At 36.5% G+C, this 27,456-nt stretch overlaps 1 long non-coding RNA gene across 1 annotated transcript in view; it reads left to right on the plus strand.

Moving 5' to 3' along the window:
* Positions 1–27,173, plus strand: part of LOC126760493 (uncharacterized) — a 101,267-nt gene extending 74,094 nt beyond the window's left edge. The window contains exon 3 of the long non-coding RNA XR_007667206.1: positions 27,084–27,173. This is a non-coding gene — a long non-coding RNA (uncharacterized LOC126760493). The remainder of the gene's footprint in view (positions 1–27,083) is intronic.
* The last annotated feature ends 283 nt before the right edge of the window (positions 27,174–27,456 follow it).

Raw genomic sequence — 27,456 nt, forward strand, 5'->3', positions numbered from 1 at the left:
GACTGCAGTATTCGTTGTAGTCAATGCGGAAAGGACCAAAAATCTTTCGCAAAACCTTTCTCTCGAACTCTTCTAAGGCCGACTCATCAGATGATGTAATTAGCCATGCCTCCACACCATATAGTAGGACGGGAAAGTTGTGGGACTTGTGGAGTTTTTTCTTTGTTCGACGAGAGACGACTTTACTTTTCTTTACTCAGTCCAAAGTAGCTCCTGTTGATAAGAGCGATTATGCGTTGGATTTCATGGCTAAGGAAAACCCAAAATAATCTCGTGGTGTTAAATCTCACGATCTTGGAGGTCATGTTACAGGCTCACGAATGAATTTCAATGAATTAACTGTTTCGTTGGCTGTATGGCATGTTGGAACTAAAGGCCGTCCAAATCAACATTCTCAAAGTCAGGTACGAAAAAGTCATTAACCATGGCTCTACAGCGATCCCATTGTCTGTAACATTATGACCGGTTTCATTTTTGAAAAAATATGGACCAATGATTCTTGCTGTCCATAGATTACATCAAACCTTAACTTTTTGAGGATGTAATGGCTTCTTAGCTATGGCTTGTGGATTATCATCACTCCAAATCTGCTTCGATAGTCTATTCCACAGCAACAATACTGCCCGGTGGGCACTGTACAGCGTCTCTGAGAATGCGCATAATCTGCTAAAGTAAACGAGGTGCAAAAACGATCCATGGTTGCTCGACTCACCGACACTGTTGGGCGATTATGTCGGCCGAATATTGAACGGCAGTAAATTGGTACGAGTTGCAAACTTCGTTCCGCAGTTAGTTTGTTTATTATGAAATGGCAAGCCCAACTGAGCGTAAATCAGGTAACAACTGTCAAAAAAAGAACTCCGAAAAAAGTTTTGCTCATTGAAAACCAGCATTTATACGAACAGACTGCCGGACGGACAGATGGAGGTTAGGTTAGATATGTAGCTGATTAGAGATACGTGGGCAAATAGATGTAGTTCTAAAATAGAACTCCCGTGTTTGGACTTACAGATCGGCAAAGCGCTTAGTAGCCCATACAAATTTGCAAAGGCGCTTAATTTCTACACCCACCAGTTCGGTAGGATGTTCCAAGGTATGTGCCCCCAAGTGTTTAAGTCTTGTTCTTCCAAACGCAGGACAGTCAAGAAGGAAGTGCTGGCTAGTTTCTACCGCACCTTCTTCCAAGCAGCTTCTGCATACGGCGTCCGGTAAGATTACCAGTCTTACAGCATGTATGCCAATAGGACAGTGGCCCGTCATGAGCCCCACCACTTATGAGAGGCTAGCCTTACTGAGGGCAAAGAGATCACTAAATCTCCTGCGATCTATCTTGGGCCAAAAGGCTTTTGCGACCGCGGAAGTACAAATGCTGGTCCAGCGTTGACCAAGCATCCGCGAGGCCCAGCTATCCAGTAGTAGAAAACAAGAGGATGCAGGAGCACCGACCCGTTCCCATTCTACTGATAGCAATTCTAAGATGCCTTTTCTTGCTAGCTCATCAGCTTTGCAGTTACCTGCGATTGCGCTGTGGCCCGGCACCCATGCAAGTATTATAATAAATACTCTCGCCGCCAGAGACAGTGACGCCAGACACTCTTTGACCAACCCTGAACGCACTGTGAATGAAGTTAAGGCTAGTATCGCCGCTCTGACTCATCTTGACAGCCAACAGCAGACAACCACTAGGATGTGTTTCTGAAATCTGAAAATATGGAACCTTCGGAGCAGGTAAAACCTTTCATATGTCATATAATATTCCATTTATGACTGCGGCTGTGGCTTTAGTCTCTTTACTATGCTCTAGAAAACTCTTCACTGTCATTTCCTCGTTCTATATGCTAAACTAAACACACCATTTTCCCACCAACAACATGTCAATCGATTCCATGGCAATACCTCACCACTGATGCCATTCGCCTTCCTAGCCTAGACCTATAAAAACAGAAGACCTCACATTAATCCAATGAATTGAAACAAAGCGAGACTTTACTTGCCGCACAACGTGCCATTAATAGCCCGATTACCATTCGCTCCAACACGCCGCATAAATGCATTTCATTAGTCAACTTCCGGCAGCAAATGTGTGCACACATCAATACCGCCACTTCGTCAATACATCGAAGCAGGCAACAACAAATGCAGCAGCTACCTTCAAATGCAACGGTAGCAGTTTGCAAGCAATGTTGCCATTTAGTCGAAACCAGCGCATATGTGCATACGTAGGTATTACAACATGGCCCCAAAAAGTATGCTACATTTTGCCAGGCACCTTCGGTTTGGGTTACAGCACTTGGCTGCCTGTCAATGCAGACAGATTTGAAGTCAACTCAATTAGAAATCAATAGCGTGTGAATAATAACCGACGGCAATGCGAGTGCAATATTATACAACAACAACAAGAGCAACAACAATTCGTTGCTCCAAAGCATTTTAGCCGGCTAAAGATAGGCAGTCAAGCTGTTGGCTGGTGGCTGGAGTGCAGACACTTGAAATTTTCAAAATGATTGCACTTCATATCGTTCATTTGCAGCAACAACAACAATAAATACAAAGTTAATAGCGTTAGGTAAAGTGCATTTGCCAGCACGACAAGGCTGCATAGACCCAGTTGTATCCACAAACACTTATCCTAAAATGCAAGTTGTGTGGCAGGTGTGGCATGTGTTGCATGTGGTCCCTTGCAGCATGTTGCATTTATGCTTAAACGCTTCGCTTGGCTTGCAAGCGGCTGCCTATGCACTCTATCTCCTTCTCACACACTCGCAGCAACAATAAAAGGCTGCTGGCAAAAATTAAAGGGCAGCGTTATCGTTTGCTTGAAGGAAGAGGAGAAGAGGAGGCGTTTTGTTGAATGTTACCAGCAGTGCACATCGATTGGCTTGTCGATTATTCAAAATAATTCAATATATGCATGCCACACACGTCGGAGAGCTGAAGGATGCATTGGCTTAGGCTTAGATATGTCTATTGGGTCCAAATACTGTGCTGAGTGGCATTTGGTTGTGACATTGAATAATTGCTACAATTGAGTGCAATTGTGAGGAACTTATTAGACCGGAGATGAATGCATGTAAAACAGTGGAAGCAGTAACGATAAGAAGACGTGTACTAATAACTTTTAAAGCTGTAATGGAGTGTCATACAAAAATGGTATATTGTTCAATTTGTTAGTGGAATTAGTGAGCACGGCGAAGTCGTTCAGCCTCAACCTCTTTGCGCATGTTTCATCATGTAAGCCAAAGATTTCTTCTTTGCCCACCCTAGCGTTAAAGTTGCCAAGCATCATTTTGACAACGTGGCGGGGGCAGCTTTCTTAGGTGCGCGCCAAGCGCTCATAGAAGACATATTTCGACGAATGTGCTGTCAAAATCCATCGAAGATCTTCGCTGTTGTTTCAGTGTTCAGAGTAAGCTGGAGATCTCTGAATTGTCTAAAAATCAGGCATTAATACTTCTAAAATACAGCAGTTAATAAATCGAGACGTCAACGAAATGTTTCCCTTGGCCCATATGCTAGTTTTTAGTTCCCTCTATTTTATTAAAGTTTTTACTCACTCATCTAAGTTGGTATCGCTTTACTTTCAGAAACTAACTTATTGCAAAAAAGATAATTGTCTCCGCCGTTGAAACCTTTGATGCACGAAATAAAGACTTGACCACTGATTCGTAAGTCAACCTCAAAACTTTTATCTTCTCTTAAAATATTTCAGTTCACAATATTTCTTTATTTTTTAAAGTAACTTTGGAATAAATTGAAATTTATTTTCCGCATATTCATTTCTGCGCTGAATATCTTCTATAAAAAGCCTTTTAGCATTAACTTTATTGCAACATTTAGTGGCACGACAGTGTTGCAAGCTAGTACATAATAGCACGTGATGCGCGTGCTCCTTCTCTCCAGAATTCCCATTGACAATCGTTGAATCTCGGCAACATTTTACTAAGTGTTGCTATGTGACATACGATATTGGAGTTAGTATTGGAGTTTTCAACTAACATGGCTTACCGATTATCTAAATACAATATAATGGGTGTTGCAATATGGGCGCTGTGATTTTGTAAATCTGTAAATTTTTTTAAAGCAACGATTCGGATGCTATGCTGAGACCTTACACCTATGAACCAAGAATAGTTTTTTTTAAGTCTAATACCATGTTCAGATCGACACTTAATCACACGATTTCGGCTGTTGAATGGATTATCCCACTATTCTTAAAAATGTATTAAGATTTCGCCATACAAAAATGACAGTTTCAAATCACTTCATTGAAATGATTTCAAACTGATCCACGCTAAATCTCTCTGTGCGACTCTAATTTTGAGCAATTACAATCTGGAAATCTGTTACATTATCACAGCTGATTTAGACACTACAAAGGGGGAAAAATGTAAACAAACAAATTTTTTTTAAAGCAATGAATCTAATTTCACCTGAAAATCGACTTAACAAATGAAAAAATGCATCCATTATTTCTATTATATGGAAAATATTAAAAAAAGACGGCTTTTATTTGAAAATACTATATGACAATCTTTCCTTTTGATAAATATTAAGCGTTGTGAATTCTTGAATGACAATAACAGCTGTTTTTTGATCTTTCTAACGGCAGTGAGAACACTGTTGGGTTATGAAATGCCTAAATGTAATCTAATCTTTTAAGTTTTCGGTCTGACCATGTTGATTATGATTATCTCATTCATAAATTTCAATATCTACTCTTTCTCGACTTTTTAACTCACCTAGAAACGAAACGAACTCTTTGACTGGAGTTTGACGTTTGCATATTATTCTTTCTGGAAATATGGTATAGCTCTAAGCTTTCCTAAATGGAATACCTTCAGATATTCGAAAGAGCTCTAGCGAGTAATTGAATGGGAAAGAAATTAAAATATTTTATTAACGAAGAAACTTTCAGTAACATCTCTAAATATCATTGAATATCTATCGAAGAAACTTTCAGTAACATATCTAAATAGCAAGGCATAGAGCAGCATCACAGATGGAATCGAAAAGAAGCAAGAAGATTTTGTTTGTCTTGATTCAGAACTCACAAGCTCCTTGCACGTTTATCTAATAAATAAATAAACAGAGCGCCTTCCGAACAAAGACGAGAGCGAAAAACGGGTATGGGCTTTAAGTTATGAGTCAGAACTCACAAACTCCTTGCATGGTTCTCTAACAGAGCGCCTTAGAATATTACATTGTACACAAAGTATCAGCAAAGATCGTCGACAGAATCTTCGAAAGAAATATTTAAAATATGTATCCGCGCTGATTTGGTATTGACAGTTATCACGCGAACTTATGAACTAACTAACTATTTACTAAAAATAACCTGAATTGAGTAGCAATGAGTTAAAACTCAAAACAATTCAAAGCTCCATAGGACACTTTTGCCTTTGAAATACACAAAGAAACAAATAGAGAGTATTCAGGAAGGAAAAATTTGACAAGAACCTCTAGAATAATGTGAGTTAAAGAGAAATATTATGCGTAACTGTAAAAGTGCTACAGGAAAAAGCTTTAATATTTCAAAAGTTTAAGAAATATTTCAAAATTCTGGGAAAGTACACGAACATATTCCGGAATGTCACGAAGCTTTTAAATACTTTTTCAAAATTAACTAGATTGAGTGTTGAAGAGTTAAAAACTTTGTTATTATGAGCTTATACCACTGAAGTATTCAGATAATAATTTATAACCGCGTTTTGGGAGTTTAAAAAGGAATATATATGGTAACATAACGTCACGTCACCTAAAATGCAAAATAATCATCAAAAAATTCGAAATTCAGTTTCTTACAGTTTACGATTCACTACTTAAAATTGCATTCATAATATTACATTTGTCCAACAGTTTCAAGTTCTGCGCTCAAATATAAACCAGTTTTTACTAATATTACAACTTTTTCACTCTTTTTCCATTTCATTTCGTGTTTCATTCACGCCACTGTAAATTTTCGAAAATGTTACGTTATTTTTCAATTTAGATGACGATAAATGCTTTCGATCTGGAAAAGAAAACTCCCACACAAAGCTTTAAGCTTTCATTAGCTTATATAATATATTTAATTAAAAGCTAAAATATTAAAATAAAATGGATTTTAAACAGAAAAAATATTATGCACCAAAAATTATCTCTCTTAATTGTTTGTTAAAGCCAGAAAAACGTAGTAAAGCTTGGCTACAGAGCTTTTATCTTTCACTAGCGTAATATTATATATACTATAAGCAATTAATAGCTAAAAAAAGCGCAGATTTGAAACATTAAAAACACTATGCAACAAAAATTTGTTTTAAAAGCTTCAGAAAGTAGCTTAAAGCTTTAAGGAATTACAAAAAAATTTATAAAAACGCTAATTGAAGTACTAAAATAGAAAGAGATACACAAAAAAGAATCTCGACAAAATGATGAAGGTTTTTAAAGTTGGAACATGCGTAGAAAATCTCCAACAGATAACTTAAGAAATATATGAAATTGATAACTTAAGTTCTTAGATAGCGCCGATTTGAAAAAGAAAAGTGATACGATACATCAAAAATGACGTAAATTATATATAAGTTCTTAGATAGCGATTTGGAAAAAAGTAATCAGACATCAAAAATGACGTAAATTATATATGGAAACTATTTAAAGTCAGAAACGCTTAAAAAGTTTCGCAACAGAGCTTTAAGCTTTCACTAGAAATTATTAACTAGCAATGAGGTAAAAAGTTTTACAACAGAGCTTTAAGCTTTCACTAGAAGTTTTTAATCAGCAATGAGGTAGTGAAATATAAAAGAACAGAACTCCAAAAAAAAGCTTAAAGCCTTAGCAAAAACAAATTATATATGATATTGCTAACTGAAGTATAGTATATCGCTAATGCAGTATTGAAATATTAGAAATAATAATGCACCAAAAGTTATATAAATTAAATATGAAAGCTTTTAAAAGCTCCTCGTAAATAATTAAAGGGCTGAAGGAACTGCTTGCCGTAGAAAGAAATTACTGGAGCAGTTTTAGCGATTGAAAAGCGTAGTGGTCAATGGCTTCAGCATCACAAAAGTCCCGAAATGACCGCGCAAACTTATTGTAGCACCCTGTATGTCGGTGTGCGTAACCATTGTCGGTGTTTTCTCTTAAGTTTTAGTGAGACATTTAATTCGCGCTCAACTACTTACTTAAAGTTACACACACACACATACAGCTGGTTAGTTGTATGTGTGTGCTTATGGTGTGAGTGAAAAAAATTGCTGCAATTCACGTTTTTTATGATAAAACTTCTGCGCTGTGTTGCATAGTGTTGAAGAACTTGTGCCAAACAAATAAATATGTGTGCACACGATGTCGTGGTTTATTTGAACAATAAAAAATGCCAGCCACAAAGCATCTTTTATGAGATTTTCCTGTTACTACTTTTTGTATTTCTGCCGTCACTTCATCTTTCTCTTCTGCTGCTTCTTCTTTTTATTTTTCTTCCATTCACTTTGATCACACACTTTTGTCAATCTTAGACTTTAAGTAAACTGTGTGGCATTTGTCACATTTTTTATTATTGTTGTTGCATATGTGTTTGCTAACAGACCACATAACACTAACAACAGCAGCAACAACACACATGCTACAACAACTTTATTGCCCAACACATGCTTAAGAGGTCCTTGGAGATAACAAGTGCTTAAGTAGTGGCGCTTGACGGGAATAAGTAATATCTGAAGGAAAAAAAAAAAAAAAAAAAAAATATTAAAAGAAATAAAGCAAACTTCAAAGCAACAGCGTACTGTGTTAAAGCTCTGTGCGCGTTTAATTCGATTTTCTGCTGCATAATATTTTAAAGCTTTTACTGAAAAATTCACTTAAGTCGCCACAGTGGTGGCATAAAAACGTACGTGTCGTACGTGTTGCACATATCTATGCGCCACTTAGCGTCTGTGGCGACCACAAATTAAGTTCGCATTCCCGTTCGAACACTTTACAACAAAGCCCACACAATTTATTGTCAAAACTATTTGTGGAATTTATAGTTGACCCACCCTGCCACTGATACTTCACATCGATTTCACCAAACAAACGAAAATACCCCCAATGGCGTGGAGATACCCAGCCCATCATATAATATTCTCGGCAATTTATTTTTATTTCAATTAACTGCTCATTCGATGACTTCATTTTCGGCAAATTTTCGGCGCGTTCGCAACAATGGCGATAAGGCGCAAAATTTATGCTTTCCAGTTTAGTTTCTCTGTCTGTCGTTAACTATTTGGTGGCATAATGCTGTTTGCAATATGTATGTGTTTGTGTGTACTATCAGTTTTCCCATTTATTAGTGTAAAATTCCAAAGTTGAATTCCGAAATTGTATGCTCATTGTCCCCAAAATTGAGTATGTGGTATAATAATAGCATAAATATATCTGAGGATACTTGGAGAGGACTAATAAACGTTCTAAATTCTTAAGAAATATATTTCTGAAACAAAATCCCTCACATATATTTTGTTCTGCGCTTTAAGAGCTGACATTTTGTAGCAGAAATGAACTTTCACAATCTTTGTTTTGAATAACTTTTGAAATAAGATAATAAACAACAAATTTAATACTGACTTTTTATTGAAGGTAAATTATACTTAGTTCTGTCATAAGTTCTGATTACAAGTTCGTGCCATTATAACAATGGAACTAAAATAAATTTCTGTTTAATAAATTTTTTATTTCTAAGAAAGCATATATTAAGTGAACGAACAAAAAAATTTTATTTGAAATGGTCACCTTTTGCTTTCTTGAGAGCCTTTAAGCAATTCGACCATTGATCAACAGGTTAGCTAAGCTTTTAAATCCTTGACGTGCATATTAGGGCCGCAACGTCTCTTCGAAGCTTGTCCAAGGTGCAGCACGCATATACGAAAGGCAAGTGGGTAGTGACTGCACTTCATACACTAGTATTTAATATCGAAAGGGCTCTAATATAAGGAATACACTCTTGGAGCTTTCCTGGACATCTCTGAAGCTTTCAACAAGGTCTCTACGGAATCTTTATTTAATAGTATCCAGTCAATAGGTGCTGATTCTGCTATACTACGTTGGATCAGAAGCCTTTTGAGCTCTGGAACGATAAGAACAGAATGGTGCGACGCTAGAATGATCAAAAAAGTCTATAGAGGTATTTCTCAAGAAGAAGAGTGCTATCTCCGTTTCTATGGACATTAGTGTTGTATGAACTGCTAAAGAACTTAGACGGCAAAAGCCTTTAAGATAGTGGCTTATATGAACGACATTGCCATCATAATAGCGGGTAGGTATCTACAGACCATTAGCAGTATTATGACCATCATTCTCAAGACAGTTCAGAATTGAGCATCGCAAGCTCGTCTGGGGATGAAACCGCAGAGATCGGATCTGCTTGTGTTCACAAGAAGGCAAAAAATTCCTCTATGTAGGTTACCTTCGAAAAATGGGATGCAACTCTCTCTCAAGGACCGCACAAAATAACTTGGCGTATTCTTGTTCAGCAAACTGCTGTGGAAAAACAACGTGGAATAACTGAGAAAAGTTGGGGGCTCTCGCCCTCTCTCATGAATTCTTGCTACACAGCTATTGTAAGACTAATTCTTCTTTTCGTTGCAGTAGTAAGGTGGACGGGCGTCCGGAAATCCACATACCGGAAGCCAATGTAAAGGGTTCAAAGGCTCGGAAGCTTTAAAGACAGCTTCAACAGCGGGTTTTGAACTCGGAAAAAACCTTCCACCCACAGCACCGACTACATGATCGCACTTTTCAAATGGCAAAGCAGGTTCAAGGTAAACAGAGAAAAAGATTGGTTGGCGTAAAGATATGTTAGCTGCGCGCAATACTGTAAACATTTGTACGGATGGCTTGAAAATGGAAGATGGAATTGGTGCGGGGATATAATGCCCAGATTTAGGCATAAGACAGCCTTTTAAGTTGCCGGACCACTGCAGGTTGTTTCAAGCTGATGTCTTTGCTATTGCGAAAGCCGCAGAGCTGGTCTCTAGTGCACCTGCAGGCAATTCTAAAGTCAACATCTACGTAGACAGCTAAGCAGCAATCAAGACAGTAACCACGTCGAAAATCAAAAATTTTATCTTAAGAGTTTGGAGTGTTGTTGAAACTGATGAGCCGAAGTCGGAAGCGCAATTGGCAAGATGCGTACTGGTGAAAAATAAAGTTTAAGTTTAAACATTTTGTTAGTTAACTGTGCGAGTTTCGAAGAGATTTCAAGCATTCTGCGTCTCCCTCTGTGCGCATTTTACATTATTCTTTGCGTTTTTTTACTACAAAACATTCGATCACTGGCTTATATCAAACTCTAACTCACTTCAAGCACTGTATTTTGTACCTCAAAATATTTACACCCATACATTCCAACCAACCCAGTCAGCATTTCATAATTCATGTAAGTGGCATGTGTCAACATAGCTGATTTCCAATATGTCGCCATGTCACTCATACGCCATGGGGGAAGACTGAAAGTGTGCTGCAGTGCGACTGCTGTAACCAATAGTGAAGGGTTAGCAAAGGGAAAACAGCATGGTTTGGCGTCTACTGGCCGCTGAAAATGCCTATTGTTTTTGTTTTTTGTGAGCCCACACCAGCTTTCATTGCCGCACACATGTCAAAGTCAGACCGGCCAATGCCATCGAATGGTCGCTGACCACTTCCACATAACTCAAATGCTAAAATAAGCAAATGAAAAGCGAAGGTCTGCGAAGCGGGGTCACCATCGAATGTCAAGCGCAGTGGGTACTTTGGTGTCAACATATCGATAGGACAACATACCCCGCCTGCTAACAACAGCAGCAACATTCACTCACATCGTATCGGTGTAGCATTGGTGTGGCAAGTGTTGCAATATTGGTAGCGATTTTAGCGCCGTTGCTGGCCACATTCACCACACACCATTCCAAGCGTCACTACTCACCTGCTGTTCGATGTAAATAGAAAAATGTGGGCAACACTCTGTGCAACACCGCTTCGACTTCCTGCACTGGCACTCACCACCTCGCTTATTTACAATTTTATTTCTGCGCACATATGCAAAATATGTATGTGTGTATGTGTTTAGTCTTCTGCTCCTGTTTTAGACACCTCTGCTGTTTTGTTTGCATTTTGTCACTCATCGGAAATGAATCATTTGCGTCGTTGCCTGCCATCCGTTTGGCGGTTACATCCGTTTCATCATTTGCACTCCGCCGTTGTGCATGTGTGTGTGTTTGCATTCTCGGTCCGCTTGCCGATTCGCGTCGTCACCCGCCTATATTTCATGTTTGCTGGTTTACACCTGCTGAACAATTTTCACGTTCTCTTTTTATTTTCTCGTGCGCTCGTCGCTTATTTCGGCTTATCCTTGCGGGAAGTGTGGTTGTTGTGCTTTGGTAAGCCGTTTAATTGACCGGATACCGGAATTACAATGCTGTTGACACACTGAATTTGTGATATTTGCATGGGGGTTCTGAGAGTAATGTATTTCAAATAATATTTACTTGCAGTTTTTATTTGAGATATGATTGAATTAAATTCTCCTGCCTCACATATATGTATGTGGATTAAATTATTTGAATCCAATTGCATACTAGTTCAAATTATAAATGGTAGGGAAAATGAAAATAATGTAAGGTTATGAAAAAAAGGTTTAAAAATCGAAAAAGTCATGCTTTTTCCATTTCAAAGGCTCTCAGCTGGAAGTTTCTAAGAAACTCTGGTAAAAACTATTCTATAATAAGATTATGTAAAGAAATACTTATGAAATCAGCTTTAATCTCTTCCTAAAACTAACATTTATTGTTCGTATACACCAAATTCATAAAATAACAAATTTGTTAGATTAGGTCATACCTTCCTAAAGATTAGAAGTGTGAGGGTGCCTCCCTCAATTCATAAGCAGGCTACAAACGGATTTTTAAGCATATATGAACGAATTTAATCACACGAAAGCTCGTGAATTACTTCCTTATTCAGAAGCTGTCTTGAACCTACTGTACAAAATCGAGATTGAAGCCTTAATGTTGCCACACTTTTGAAGAAACTCGCAAGTTTTAAATAAACTTCAAACGACTAAGAACTAACAAATTAAGCAGTAACGTGAACTGTGATCAAATTGAAAGGTGAATTTGGTCCATTTCATCCTCTTCAAAGTAATCCCCTCCCGCTGCAATACACTTATGCCAACGAACTCTCCAGTCATCATAGGACTTGGAAAAATCCTTCGCAGTGATGGCCATCAGCGCCTTCTTCGATTCAGCTTTTATACCCTCAATTGAGTCAAAACGGTGTCCTCGGAGTGGTCATGTGAATTTTCTGAATAGCCAGAAGTTACACGAAGTTAAATCAGGCGAATGCGGTGGTTGCGGCACGATATTAGTTGAAAATGTGGCGAAATGATCACGTTGTTCTTTGTTCAATAAATTCAAGCATAGTAAAAATCGAAGAATTCACTTTTAGTGCCTCACAAAACGACGCGTATCTCAAATACTAATGAATATTTTGACGTGAAATTTGGCATAGATGTCACTAAGAGTACTACCAACTTACAGAAAAAAAAATATCGATTCGAAAAACACACGAAGTATAAATTAAAACTTACAATTTGATCAGTAGTATATCATTTTGAGTGAAGAAACTTTTGTTATTTAAAAAAAAAGAATAAAAAGGGATTTCGCGTGTTGATAAGATATTTTTTTGAAGAAAAAAATAGAACTGAAGCAAAAATCAACCAACAAGGATTGATATGCTAAGAAAGAATGTGCTACCGAAGACGGTGAACGCTGTGGACGCCAAAAGATATCAACTGAACGTGATTCACGAATATTTGGGTATGAGAAAGCTCTATGCAAAGTAGATGCCGCTGTATATTGGGCGCGTTTGGAATAATTTTGTATAGATATGTACCAGGAAAAAAACGATCGAAAAATCCAAGAATTGATTTGCTTCCGCATCCACCGTTTTCTCCATATCGGGTCCCCATTGACTATTTTCTGTTTCGAGATCTCAGAATGGTCGTTAGGAAGAAATTTTCGTTGAATAAAAGGATGATCGCCGAAACTTAGGTCTATTTTGAGGCAAAGTACAAATCGTACTACGAAAATGGTATCGAAAAGTTGGAGGGTCGCCATAGAGGAACAATGTTGAATAAAAACAACGAGTGTTGACAAAAAATTGTATTTTGCTCTAGTAGGCCAGGGACCTTTCAATTTACTTATAATTTTTCTCTGCTAATCGTAAGCACAACTCGTGAGCTCATATAGTTTCTATTGGTATTGATATCATAGCTGGAACCAAAGATTTTTTGAGATTCTCCATATTTCTGAGGTTTTTCGACAGACCGTGTTCTCCAACTCTGGCCACAAACTGTAGTCCATTGGTGGCAATTCGGGACTACCCGAAGGCCAATCATCAACTGTTGGTTGATTTTTGTTTTGTGTGTTGATGCAGAAGCTTGCTGGTATACCCAACGCTCTCTATCGAAAAGAGTATGACACCATGTCTTATAAAAAATTCTGCTGGCACACTTCATTTCCATTTTGAACCTAATTTTTCCAGAAGTTAAGAGGTATTACGCCTTTACAGGAGACTCTCTACCTAACCATTACATCAGCTGAAAGGCGACCCTTTTAAGTCCCTGGAAAAACAGTTTTGCGTCTTTGGAATATTTTTCATACGAGTAAGATACGCTTACGCCACTCCTAGCTTAGGGGCAATACTGGCTTAACGGTTCTCTGACATTTTCTTTTCTAACGAACTGTTTGTATATTCACTCAGCAATCGTGTATAATAATACCAGTTATTTGCTTGACTTTATACCTATATGGGTCAGCAGTGTGGGAATCTTTATTTAATGATTAGTATATGATTTCATGGTACGATAATTTCAAATAATTAGGACATTGTGTACGTCATACCAAAAGTTTTTTTTAGAAATCAGTCCATATCCCTGCCTAACTTCCATATAATCAAAAACAAAAGAATTTCTACCTTTTTTCATCAAAGCTATATCCGCTAATATATCGAATATCTAATGATTTGCAACTAGTTTGGCATATTTATTTCTTGTAAGATACCAAGGGTAACAGTCAGTCCACAAATTCGTCGTTTTATAGTCAACTATCGACTCTTGGTGCTCCTGCTTTTACCGCTTTTCCTTGTTTTTACACAAATATTCGTTTCATTTGCTTTATTTACATTACATTATCCACCCGAATATCGACTTGACAATTTGCAATGCCAACAAAAGCAGCAACAACAAGCTTTGGCGCAAAAATTATAGGCTTTCACGCCTGTCAAAGTAGAAAATACTGACGTTCAACGACAGCGAAAAAAAATGTATTGCAATACAAAATGCCTGCATGTGTGTGTGTGTGTGTGTGTGTATTAAAAATTTGTTGACTGTCCTCAATGGATATCTGGATATCTGCGGCTATAAAATACGATGTTGACATGGCCAAACCCAATTTAATCGCATTTTAACCCTATTTGATGACCGAAACATTGCCAAAGCGACGCATTCATCGCATATTTGCATGCCACATGCCGCATGCCACATACACCAGCGGCCGCCACATGCATGCAAAGCGCCTGCTACGAGGCAAGTATCGTCATTTGCAAAATGTATGGGCGGTTGATGAGTGGCGATAGAAAAAATGCCAAAATTGGCGGTGGGAGACACCAAAAAAATAACAACAACAAATATGCTGCACATTCAAGCGGCAGAAAATGCAAAATAAATTAGCAAAAAAATGCAATAATGGCAATGCAAATGCCACACATGCGTGTGTGTGTGTGTGTGTAGAGCGCAAGGGCACGAAAAGGACATGCAGTGGCTGAAGAGTTGAGCGCAGAGCGGGAGAGAGAGAGCGAGTGTATGGATATCTATGGTTGAGTGGGGTCTAGCATGCACAGAGGCCTTATTGTGCGCAAAACAGCCACACAACCACTCACAGATGTACATATATATGTGTGCACAAACACATCAGTGTTTCTTTGTATTCCCGTTATACGCTGCCAGCGCAATTGATTTACTACACTTTTGTTTGCCAAAAATTAATTGAGTTGATGACAAGTGCAATTGATTTATGCGGGACGCAAATGAGTATGCATGACATACACATACGCCGACACATACACACACATTCAATCAAAGAGCACGCGCCCATGCGAAGCCTTTACCGTTAAGCTACTGCTTTTTGTCAGTGCTTTTAGCAACGGCTGCTGTTGATGCCTCTGCTGGGCAAAGGGCTTCACATTGTTTTTGTTGTTTGCCGCTGCTTGGCTCTATGCTTGACATTGTTCTTGTTGGCACACTGGTCCACAGTTGGAACGGTGGTTTTGGTAGCGATGCCGCCACTTGCCGTTAATACTACCACACTCTCATGCGTGCTGGACCGCTAGCTGGTGTTGGTAGATATTTTGGTAGATTTACGTGTTGTTGTTGGTGTCTGCGTTGATGAGTCCAGAAGACAAAAAGTAAAAACACAAAAAAAAAATTCTTCAATGAGCTAAATATTTGCATTTCATTGAGTTTTAAGGGCGTAATGAATGAGCCATTAAGTACAGCCATTTAGCTTTTATTCATATTTAGAATAAAACCCGTTAATTAAGTATCGCTATGTAGCAGTTAATACTATGTATGTACTACCGGACTCGACCCTAACCTACAAACAAGATTAGTTAGATTTCTCTAACAGCTCGACAATTCAAATTTGTATGCTATGAAAAAGTTTCTTATGAAATGCATGGTTCAATCGAAGGAGTCTTAACACTTCTAGCTCCACTACACCTACGAACAAATTTTCTGTTTACGGTTTCACTGGACAGCATTTATGCGTATGTAGAACAACCTAGATTCGCGGCTGTTGTGTTCTTTTAATTGGAGGTTTTTTTCTTTACGTGTCGGGTCCCAAACCCAGCCACTTTAGCTCGCATTTAAACTGATGTTTTTCTATACCCAGAGGATACTTTGTCCAAGACCGGAAGTTGTAGAGCTGCTTGAGTCATATGTAAAAGAATAATTTCTGGCCACACCAAAGTGAATGGCGCTCACTTGCGCGAATTTCTTCAAATGGCACCATCCTAGTTCTACACATAGCCCCATCCTGGGCTAATTATCTCCGTCCTGCTGTATGGTGCAGAGGCATGGACGAAGATAACAAAACCAATGGTTTCGGTAGCAGCTGTACGTAAGAAATTTGAAATGCCGTCCCACAGTTCCCTTATACCGAGTTGTTGACGAGTGCTCTCAGAGAGCAGGAGTGCCAGCCGAGTAGAAAATCGTTCGGCTGGCTGTTGTGATTGCAGCTTCTCGACGTCGAACCTTCCTTGTGTTTGGTGACGTGCGCTTTTTGCTGCACAGAGGCGGGTGCGAATCTTGGCTGCAACAAGATAGTGGTCCAAGTCGATGTTAGGGCCTCGGAGCGTACGCACGTCTAGAACACTGGAGACCTGTCTTCCGTCTATCACAACATGATCGATCTGGTTGGTGGCTCTTCGATCCGGAGGCAGCCAGGGAGCTTAATGTATTTTCTTGTGCTAGAATCTAGTAACCATATTTCGGGCCCCGGCGAAGTCGATCAGCCTCAACCCATTTAGAGATGTTTTCTCGTGGAGGCTGAATTTACCGACCGTAGGCCAAAGATACCTTCTTTGCCCACCCTGGCGTTGAAGTCGGCTAGCACGATTTTGACATCGTGGCGTGGGCAGCTCTCATAAGTGCGCTCCAAGCGCTCATAGAAGGCATCTTTGGTCACATCGTCCTTCTCTTCCGTGGGGGGGAATGATAGTACTCGGCGACGGAGTCTCTTTCCCATCACGAATCCCACACCAAACTTGCGCTCCTTTATATGGTCACTGTAGTAAATGCCACAAGGACCTACTCGTCTCAGTCCATGTCACGTCCATCGCATTTCTTTGACGGCGGTGATGTCAGCATTTATTTTCACGAGGGCATCAACCAGCTGGGCAGTGGCACCTTCCCAATTAAGGAACCGGACATTCCAGGTGCATGCCCTTATTTCGTTTGCCATGGTCATCTTCCGCACAACCCTGCGGAGGGGATGTTTCGCCTTCTCACTTTAGCTCGCCTTCAAACGGATGTTCTTAGGATACCCAGAGGATACTTGGTCAAAGACCGGAAGTCGTGAGCTGCTTGAGTCATATGTAAAAGAATCGTTTCTGGCCACTCCCAAGTGAGTGGCGATCAGAGAACTTTCGTCACTTGCGTGTACTTCTACACATGACTCCATCCTCCGACATTTCCTTCTGGGTGTTAAAAACTTCATGATAAACTCTTTTGCTTTTATCGATGTACAGAGATTAACAAAATTACGAAAATTTTCTATTCTAAAAATATAGAGTATACCCTTTCCATTACCAAATCCACTGTCCATACATTTGCAGTGCCATTTATCACGGTCTTACTGTAGACACTCGCTCTAGTTCTACATTCACGGATTCACGGTGGTTCAAAAACTATTTATAAATAAACACGAAGAGCAGCTCAAACACATATTATATGCATATATACATACACATTTTTGTTGTTATACCCAATGTATGCCGCTTGAATACAAAATCGCTAATTTGAGCTGGCGTAACATTTCCGCAAGCACAATTTGTTCGACACTTTTATATAATATTATGGGATTTTCCAGTGAGTCATAAACGCAAGAAAAACTGAAAACAAATTTTTGTTTTGTAATGTATTTATATGCATATACGTATGTATGTACATACATATATGGCTGTATGTGAATATAAGCACACATGCGCCTTACAGGTGACCGCACAGCAATAAAAGTTAATAGTCTCACACTAATTATGTCGCTGATTTTTTCGCAGTGTATTTAACGTGCGCCGACCGCTTTTGTTTATGTTGCACAAAGATTAAATATAATTTGCCGATTAGTTTTACTTACACAACGTTTAGATTGTTATATTGTATTGTGGAACAACAGTCATAACGCTTTTTATTGTGCGCATATTTATGATAAACAAACATACACACGCTTACATATGTACATATGTATACATACTTTGTATGCACTTGTGTGCCGGTTGTGTGTTTGTTGCATACGCAAATGCATTTTTTGTGTTTTTGATAATGCGCCAACTGACTCAGCCGGCGAGAGCGTGTAGTAATCAATTTGAATTCATGAATAATTTCATTTTCGTGCGAAGTGAGCTCAAAGCAGTGGCGCTAGAAACAGGGGGTTTGAGTGTATTGTTCGTGAGGAATTTACCAGCTTAAATTCTTTGTAAATTTCTAGTAATTATTGAATATTGAAATATTTTCCCAAACTACCGACCCATACAAAGTATAAAGTCATTCAAAGAAGCGATATTATCATATACGATGGCTGGTGAATAATACAAACCGTTATTTAGAAAACGAAATGTCAGAGAATCGCGAAGCCAGTATTGCCTCTAGGCTAAGAGCGGCGGAAGAGTAACCCACTCGATTCAATGTGGTCACCAGCCAGCTGCTGTAATAGTTAGGTAATCAGGTTCGAACTGGGTCAGAAGTGTACCAGCAGCATGTTTTAGAAGGCATGGTAAGGCAATTAAGTCATATTCTTTTCGTTGGATCTTCCACCGAGCTTCTAAACCAACACGCGAAGAAACAAGTAAGAAAAGGCTAAGTTCGGGTGCAACCAAACATTCAATACTCTTGCAACTTGCAGGAATCAAAGCCAGGGAAGTACCTTACGGTATAAATATATATACTATAAATAACTCATGCACTGTCCGACATATTCACCATAAGGTTTGTTAGTAGAACGAAAATTATTATACGTAGTATACGGGAGTTGGGGTAGTATCAAACCGATTTGTATATTCTTGTAACCTATTGCTAAGGGCACAATAGACCAAAGGTCGCGGTGCATTCCTCATCTTCAATCAACCTATTGCTACAGAGTAGAATAGTTTTGTTCACCCAACGGTTGTAAGTAACACCTAAACTAAGCGAGGTAGATATAGAGTTATATATATAGTATATATGTATATATGACGAGACGAGTTGAAATCTGGGTATGTCTGTTCGTCGTGATCCCTCTCTAGTTTGGTACAGCAGTTTTCTGTTGCTAAAGTAGCTTCGAACCACAGCGCTGAAGTAGTCGGGCATTTTAAAACTTCTATCATATCCAGTCTTCTAGCGCTGTTCAAGGCGTTTCGGACATCTATTGTTGACAGCAACACAATTCGTTTGTATTTATGCCACATACACTGTGCGGCTTCTACACTTTCGACGGTGCATTTATAGCCCCTAGAGTAGATCTGCCGTGTTGTATAGGAGAGAGTCCTTCAGTTTCGTGGATAGCCGCTTCGAGTCTCGTTTTATGTAGCATTTCATAGAGCTTTCCCGCTGTGTCAAACATGCGTAGTGGACGGTATGCTGATGGCAAGTTAGGGTCTCCTTTTCCCTTATTGATTACAACCAGCCAATGCGTTTTACAGGGTTCACGGCTCCTCAGCACCTAGATCTCGTGTGGGATCTGTAAAGGCTGAGGCATGTGCATGTGAGTTGGGCGATATTTTCGGTCCACCAGTAAACTTCTGCTTTATGTATGCTGTGGGAAGCCTTGACTCGACAAATTTCCTTGCAATTTTGGTGAGTTGCTATATGGGTTCTGGTTGTCTATTGCTGCTAGTAATTTCGAAGCATTTAGTTTTGAAATGTTCCACATACGTGTTCCAATATTTTTCCTGTATTGTTAGCGTTCCAAGCCGCGCAGCCTTTTCTAGAATGCGCTTTTCTCTCGAGTTCATGCTTGGCATATGCCACTCTACGGCTTTCGAAATTTTCTTGAAGTTCTTGTGCTCGGGATTAGGTCAACTTTTTCGTGTTTAGCCTCTTCGCAATATTATTGTTTGTTGGGCATAAATATAATAAGTTATGAAAGGATGTTATAAAAAATTTGTATTTTTTTTTAAATTAATTTTAATTAATTTTTTGTAATTATAAATGTGGAAATTCAACTATAATAATTGTATTGTTCATCTACATTAAATTATATAAATTTTATAAAACCAAAATAACATTAGTTATTAAGATAAAATAAAAGTTATTTATATTTTGTTTAAAAATATGTGACCTGGTCTACGAAAAGGGGGCTTTGGTGTCAAAAAATAATAACGATAACGAGAAACTGACGAAACGAGTTGTTTATTTTTAGCAGCTGTTTCCCAGAAAACTAGTTTTCGCACGTTAGCTCCCTTTTTATTTTTGATATTTTATGAAATGAAAGAAGAAATTCATGCAAATTCCTTTCATCTTATATGAAAAATGTATCCAACGCCACTGCCTACCGGCAAATCTACTACTGATTATTTATAGAAACACCTGCTCATTACGCTACATTCTATGCATGTTTGCCCCACTGACCGCTTATGAGCGTGTAACATATGTTTGTATGTATGTATACTCTCTCACAATGAATCGGGTAGTAGCGCAAATAATTGACAACACTGCTCCACTCTCACCATTTTGCAATTGTATGTGTACAATAATTAGTATAATAATAAAACTGACGCTCTTACGGTTTATTATTGCTCGCCGGACATATGTGAAAATCTAATATTTATGCAATGCCCTGTAGGAAATTTATTGACAATTCTAAAACTAATATAGAAATGAAGCTCAGATCATTAACAAATAGCGGTATAGTTTAAAATTTCTAGTGACGCAGCTTATTTAACTATATTTTTCTGCAGGGCAACGCACTAAAAATAAGACGTACAAAGAAGGGAAGTCTTCTTATTAGAAAAATTTAAAATTTTAATTCATTATAAAAACTTGAATATAATATACAAAACCCAAAAAAAAAATATTTAAAAAGAAAACATCTGAAAGTAGAAGTATTTGAAATTTAATTGGGTAATCTTTTCTTACAGGGTTCCGCGTTAAAATATATATAAAAAAACTTTGTGAGAAGAAAACAAATAGATGAAATAGGTTTAATTAGTAGTTATTTCAATATTAAAAATATGTGTTTAAATAAAATTTTCTTGCAGGGTATATACATATGTACGCAGAATACTAATTTAATAATAAAAGTTAAATTAGAAGAGTGCAATATATAAAATTGACAATTAGTAAAAAAAAAAAATAGGATAACAAGTTAGAAATTTGTTCTAATTTTTCTTACAGGGTATGTAGGCTAATATGTTAATAATAATTTTAAATAAGAACAAAATAAATATGATTAGAACCATATCTAAATTTATTTCAAAATTAATATTATGACTTTATTAAAAATTCTTGCAGGGCATGTAGGCAAATATGCCAATAAGAAAAGTTAAACAAATAAAATTCTATATTTCAAAAATTTCATAAAAAACCTTAATTTAGTTAAATCTATGGTATGAGTTAAATTTACTTAAATTAATTAAAATATTTTATAAATATATATTTCATACAGGGTATGTAACAAACAAACCAGCAAAACATTTTAATAAGAAAAGTTTAATAATATAAATCCCCAAAATTCAAAAATGATGCAATTTTATAAAAATAAATTCAACACCTTAATTAAATTTTCCGGCAGGGTTTTTTGACAATTAAAGAAATGCTTTAATTTAATAAGATTAACAAAATCTGTGAAATGCAAAATATTTTATTTCAACATAAATTTATCAACTTTATTAAAGTTTTCCTGCAGGGTATATAGGCGAACATGCTAGTAATGCAAATTAAATCAGAAGGACGCAGTAAACAAAATTGACAATATTTAAAATTGCATATTAAAAACTTATGGGTTTGCTAAAAATTTCGTATAGGGTATGTTAGTGGAAAAATTAATCATAAAATTTGCTATGACAATAAATACACTTTAAATATTATATATATGTACACTCGTCAAAAATTTAACAAGTGCAACCAAATTTTTCCTACAGAGTATGTAGGTAAAAACATATAAATAGAAAAATTGTATATGAAAATAAATATGCTTTTAAATAATATATTTGTCAAAAAGTACAATACAATTTCTTCTACAAAGCCTGTAGGTAAAATATATGAAAAACAACCTTTTATATGAAATTAAAATTACTTTAAAATAATAGTTTTAAAATTTCCAAAAAGTTTAGAAGTTCAACCAAATTTTTCCTACAGGGTATGTGTATATGAATAATACAATTTTCTATGAAATTGAATATATTTTCATATATTATATTTAACATTGCCAAAAATTTAACAAGTGCAACCAAATTTTTCCTACAGGGTGGGTGGCAATTTGAGCGTGCCATGTAATCGGAAATTAATAAAATTTTATAAGTATAGTAAAAATGGCAGCACCAAGTAATTGCTGCCGAGAGTACGCGGTGTGCTTGAAGAGAGTCTGAGCTACTGTTAAACAGCGCCACAGTGTGTTACTAACACCACAAATGTTAAAAAATATGAGTGCAAAAGTTGTTTACGTGCGAAAAAGCAAGAGTGAGTGCTTTTGTGGAGTCAAGACTTACGTATGCCTCATTATTATTATTATTTTGTTGGCTAAAAAATTCATTTTTGATTTGCACAGTTGTAAATTTGCAGCGCCTACATATGAGTGTGTGTGTGTGTGCATGTGTGCTGTGACTGCTTACTTTATATGGAGAACGCGTCGTAAGCGTTTAATGTGCGCGGCGTTCAATGCTAGTTTATTAAACGTGAACTGGCGGCCAAAGCCGGACGGACAATTTGATTGAGCATTACGTTGAAAGTGTTGAAGCGAAGCGCACAAAAACACAGCGCTGGTGTAATTGTTGAAGAGCGCTCAATGTGCTATTAGAATTTCTCGAATTTTTGGAATAATTTCGAAATCGTGCAAAAACGTTGATTATACAATTTTATTGCAAATGTAATCGCCAACATTGTGGAAAACCGAATTATTTGCGTTGTAAATTTAGCAGAAAAATTTAGTCGGAATAGAATAATTGTCGAAATTAAAAAAAAAATTCAAATAAATTAAAAAAAATAACAGCAAACAATTAGTAAAAAATAAAATAAATTAAAAATAATTTAAAAAATTATTAAACATTAAAATAAATAAAAAAAATTAGTAAAATAATAAAATTAATTAAAAAGGTTATAAAAAATTAAAAACAGTTAAAAATATTTTTAATATAATTAAAATAAACATTTTAAGTAAAATTTTTATAAAATTAAAAAATAATAAAATTAATTAAAAAGGTTATAAAAAATTAAAAACAGTTAAAAATATTTTTAATATAATTAAAATAAACATTTTAAGTAAAATTTTTATAAAATTAAAAAATAATTAAAAAAAAACTTAAAATAAAATATTTAAAAAATTAAAAAAAAAAAATTATATAAAAAATTAAAAAAAGTATCATAATACATTATAAAAGTGTTAAAAATGTTTGCTTCGCAAGCCCGTTCTAACCGCCGTCACTCCCGCTTCGCCCTAGTACATATGCTATTCTTACTAGCAATATGCGCCTACTCCATTGCCAGTGTGCCAAGGTCCGCTGTGAGTACTCAAAAGGTCGCATTTTTATGGCGCGCAAAAATTAAAAAAAACATTAAAAATAAAAAAAATTCGCCATAAATACGCACATATTTCATTATAAATGCGCATATTTAATTTAGTTATTTTTAACACAAACAGCACGCTATTGAATCACTTGAGGCGGAGTCGTCGGTTGCCAGCAATTCGGTGGAGGATTTCGAGGAGAGTTTCGCTGCTGACACGCTGCTAGCGAAGGACACGGTATTGCGGAAAAATCCCGCCAATATCGGCAATAAATTGAAGGAGCTGTGGGAGCAAATACCGGAGCACACGTTGAATGCGGTGGATATAAAGAAGTGAAGGTGTTGAAAAGTAGTACTAAGTGTTAACTTGCGTTGGCTGGGCGTTGTATGCAAAGGGTGGGAAATGCGTTGAGGCGATTTATGAATCAAAAAATTATGCAAAAAGCTGTAATGTGCATATTGGTTGCATATTTTTGGAGGTTAGTTTAAATTATATGAAAAAATATTGAACATTTTTATATGCGTGTTGTTGTCACGAATAAATTTTCATAAAATTTGTCTCTTTGTAGCGCAGCAGTCGAACCATAAACTTTAAATTAATGAGATTGAAAACCAAATATCGATAAATACCAACGAATTAAGTTATACAAATTGATATTAAATGTTGACATCATTTATTTTTAATCACTTTTATATAATAGCATATTTTAAAAACTTCAAAATGTATTTTGAAATATTATTAAACTCAAATAATTAATATTCATTGCATTACTAACATACTCATTTTTCACATTTATTGTTAATAACTATGTATTTATATAATAAAAATGAATTATACAATTAATAAAAATTTTATTTTTGTTTAATCGCTGAGATTTTCAAACAGTTTGCAAACACTGTACTCGCACAGCTCAAAGTAAAGTTGAGTTGCCTCTCTTAATATTTAACATAAGATAAGAGCCTAAATTGAACTCAATTTAACTTAAATTTTGTGTTTAAAAGATGCGGCAATTAAGACGTAAATTGAACTCAAAAGCTACGTTTAAACAATATTTATTATATGAGTAAATTTTGATGCTAATTAAACATTGTTCTTAATATTTAATACGGATATCAATCTCTTATGTAGTTAATTAGCAAATTAAGCTCAACTCAGTTTATCTTAAACAGTTAATATTCGAGCAATAGTTTGCGTATATGTAAAAACTTTACTCAACTTAGACAAACATTTGAAACAATTAAGGCCGGAATTCAACCAAATGTAGCTTAATATTTGGTAAAGGCTATCACGTTTAGAATACAATCTAGCTTTGAAGAGGAAAATATGAGATTATGAGGGAAGTTTAACAGCTTATCCAACATGCAGAGTTACACTAAATTATGCAAAGCATGTTCTGTCATGTTATATGATGGGCACTCTCACTTTCTCAACTTAACTCAATTTAGTAGTATATTTCAAAATTCAGGGAGTTTTTTTGCAATTTTTCAACGAAAAAAAAAACAACAAGTAAGGAAGGGCTAAGTTCGGGTGTCACCGAACATTTTATACTCTCGCAAGATAAAGTGATAATCGAGATTTCATTATACGTCATTTACATATTTTTCAAATACAGTATTTTTGTAAAGTTTTATTCCGCTATCATCATTGGTTCCTAATGTATATACTCGTATTATACAGAAAAGGCATCAGATGGAATTCAAAATAGCGTTATATTGGAAGAAGGCGTGGTTGTGAACCGATTTCACCCATATTTCGTACATGGCATCAGGGTGTTAAGAAAATATTATATACCGAATTTTATTGAAATCGGTCTAGTAGTTCCTGAGATATGGTTTTTGGTTCATAAACGCCCATTTTCAATTTTTAAAAAATGCCTGGGTGCAGCTTCCTTCTGCACTTCTTCCGTAAAATTTAGTGTTTCTGACGTTTTTTATAGTCGGTTAACGCACTTTTAGTGATTTTCAACATAGTCTTTGTATGGGAGGTGGGCGTGGTTATTATCCGATTTCTTCCATTTTTAAACTATGTATGGAAATGCCTGAAGAAAACGACTCTGTAGAGCTTAATTGAAATAGCTATATTAGTTTCCGAGATATGTGATAGGGGGGGGCCACTGCCTCACTTTTCAAAAAAATTACGTCCAAATATGCCCCTCCCTAACTCCTTTGTGCCAAATTTCACTTCAATATCTTTATTTATGGCTTAGTTATGACAGGTAGTTTCCGCCATTTTGTGGGCGTGGCAGTGGGCCGATTTTGCCCATCTTCGAACTTAACCTTCTTATGCGGCCAAGGAATACGTGTATCACGTTTCATCATGATATCTCAATTTTTACTTTTTACAGCTTGCACGGGACGAGACGGACAGACGGACGGACGGACAGACCGTCACCCTGATCACTTTGGTATATATAACCCTATATCTGACTCTTTTAATTTTAGGACTTACAAACAACCGTTATGTGAACAAAACTATAATACTCTCCTTAGCAACATTGTTGCGAGAGTATAAAAATTTCCGTGATCAAATAGATAGTTGGAGCCTTCGTTTCCACAATGGTAAAATGTATAATGTCACTTTAGATCGAAGCGTTCCTAATCTTAGCGTGTGGGAATGTTCACAAAGACCGTGGAGTGTCGATTCGGCGCCGTTTGCAGCAGCTTGGACTGACGTATGGAACGACTTGGCGCATTTGACGTCAAGACCTTATATTCAAAAGATACAAAATACAGCTAATGCAAGAACTGAAGCCGCTAAGCTTTACTAAGCGACATCGCTTCGTCCTATGAGCTCTTGAAAAGTTCCAAGAAGACCCGACGTTTACTATTTTCGTTCAGCGGGGAGACCCATATTAAAACATTTCGGATAAAGAGCTATCTGAAGAGATTCAAGAGCGTCCATTTCATCAAAAAAAAAAAAAAAAAAAAGTTTGATGTGATCTGTGGTCCGGTGAAATCATCGGTCTATATTTATTCAAAAACAAGAAAAAACGTTAATTTCGGCTGCACTGAAGCTAATATACCCTTCACAGGTGCATTTCTTTTAGTAACTATGTATCCATTTTGTATGGAAGCTATATGCTATAGTAATCCGATCTGAATAATTTTTTCGGAGATTATGTTAATACCTTAAGCAGCAATCCACGTCAAATTTCGTGAAGATACCACGTCAAATGCGAAAGTTTTCCATACGAGCCCTTGATTCCGATCGTTCGGTTTGTATGGCAACTATATGCAATAGTGAGCCGAGCTGAACAATTTCTTCCGATATTACATTACTTCTATGAACAATAACTCATACCAAATTTCGTGAAGATACCACGTCAATTGCAAAAGTTTTCCTTACAAGAACTTGATTCGTTGCTAAATCATATTAAATGTCTGCTCAACGAGCGAAAGAGAAATTGCAATTGACTCTCTAATATATCACGAAGTGATTTTAAAATGGGTTAAGCCAAAAAAGCTTATGCTATTATCTATCATGTTGTATAAAAAAGTTATGTAAATTTTGGGAAACTGATAACAAATAATTTACTTTGTAGATATAATTTTTATACGATTTAAATTTCTTTTTGGATATACATATATTTTACCTAATTACTTTTTCCTCATTTATTTATAGGGCTATTCATTCAAAGGTTACACAATTATATATCACTTTAATCAAGTCGCTATTAAAATCATTCATACATTCATCAAACTCTATATAAAAAGGTAAGTGAGCGCAATATGCATTGAGGTGCATTTTCCGATTAATAGATAATGAAAATCAGGTCGATACTCACGCAGAATCTTTAAATGTCGAGACATTTATATAGAGAGCTGATTTAAAATAAGTTTTATAACAAGTAAGGAAGGGCTAAGTTCGGGTGCAATCGAGCATTTTATACTTTTGCAGTTTGCAAGAATCAAAGCCAGGGAAATACTTTAAGGTGTAAAACCAATCAAGAGTAATGTCAGCCGGATGTTCGAAAATCCTGATTATAATTATATAG

This window comes from Bactrocera neohumeralis, chromosome 5, assembly GCF_024586455.1.
Source record: "Bactrocera neohumeralis isolate Rockhampton chromosome 5, APGP_CSIRO_Bneo_wtdbg2-racon-allhic-juicebox.fasta_v2, whole genome shotgun sequence".
NCBI classification, from domain to species: domain Eukaryota; kingdom Metazoa; phylum Arthropoda; class Insecta; order Diptera; family Tephritidae; genus Bactrocera; species Bactrocera neohumeralis.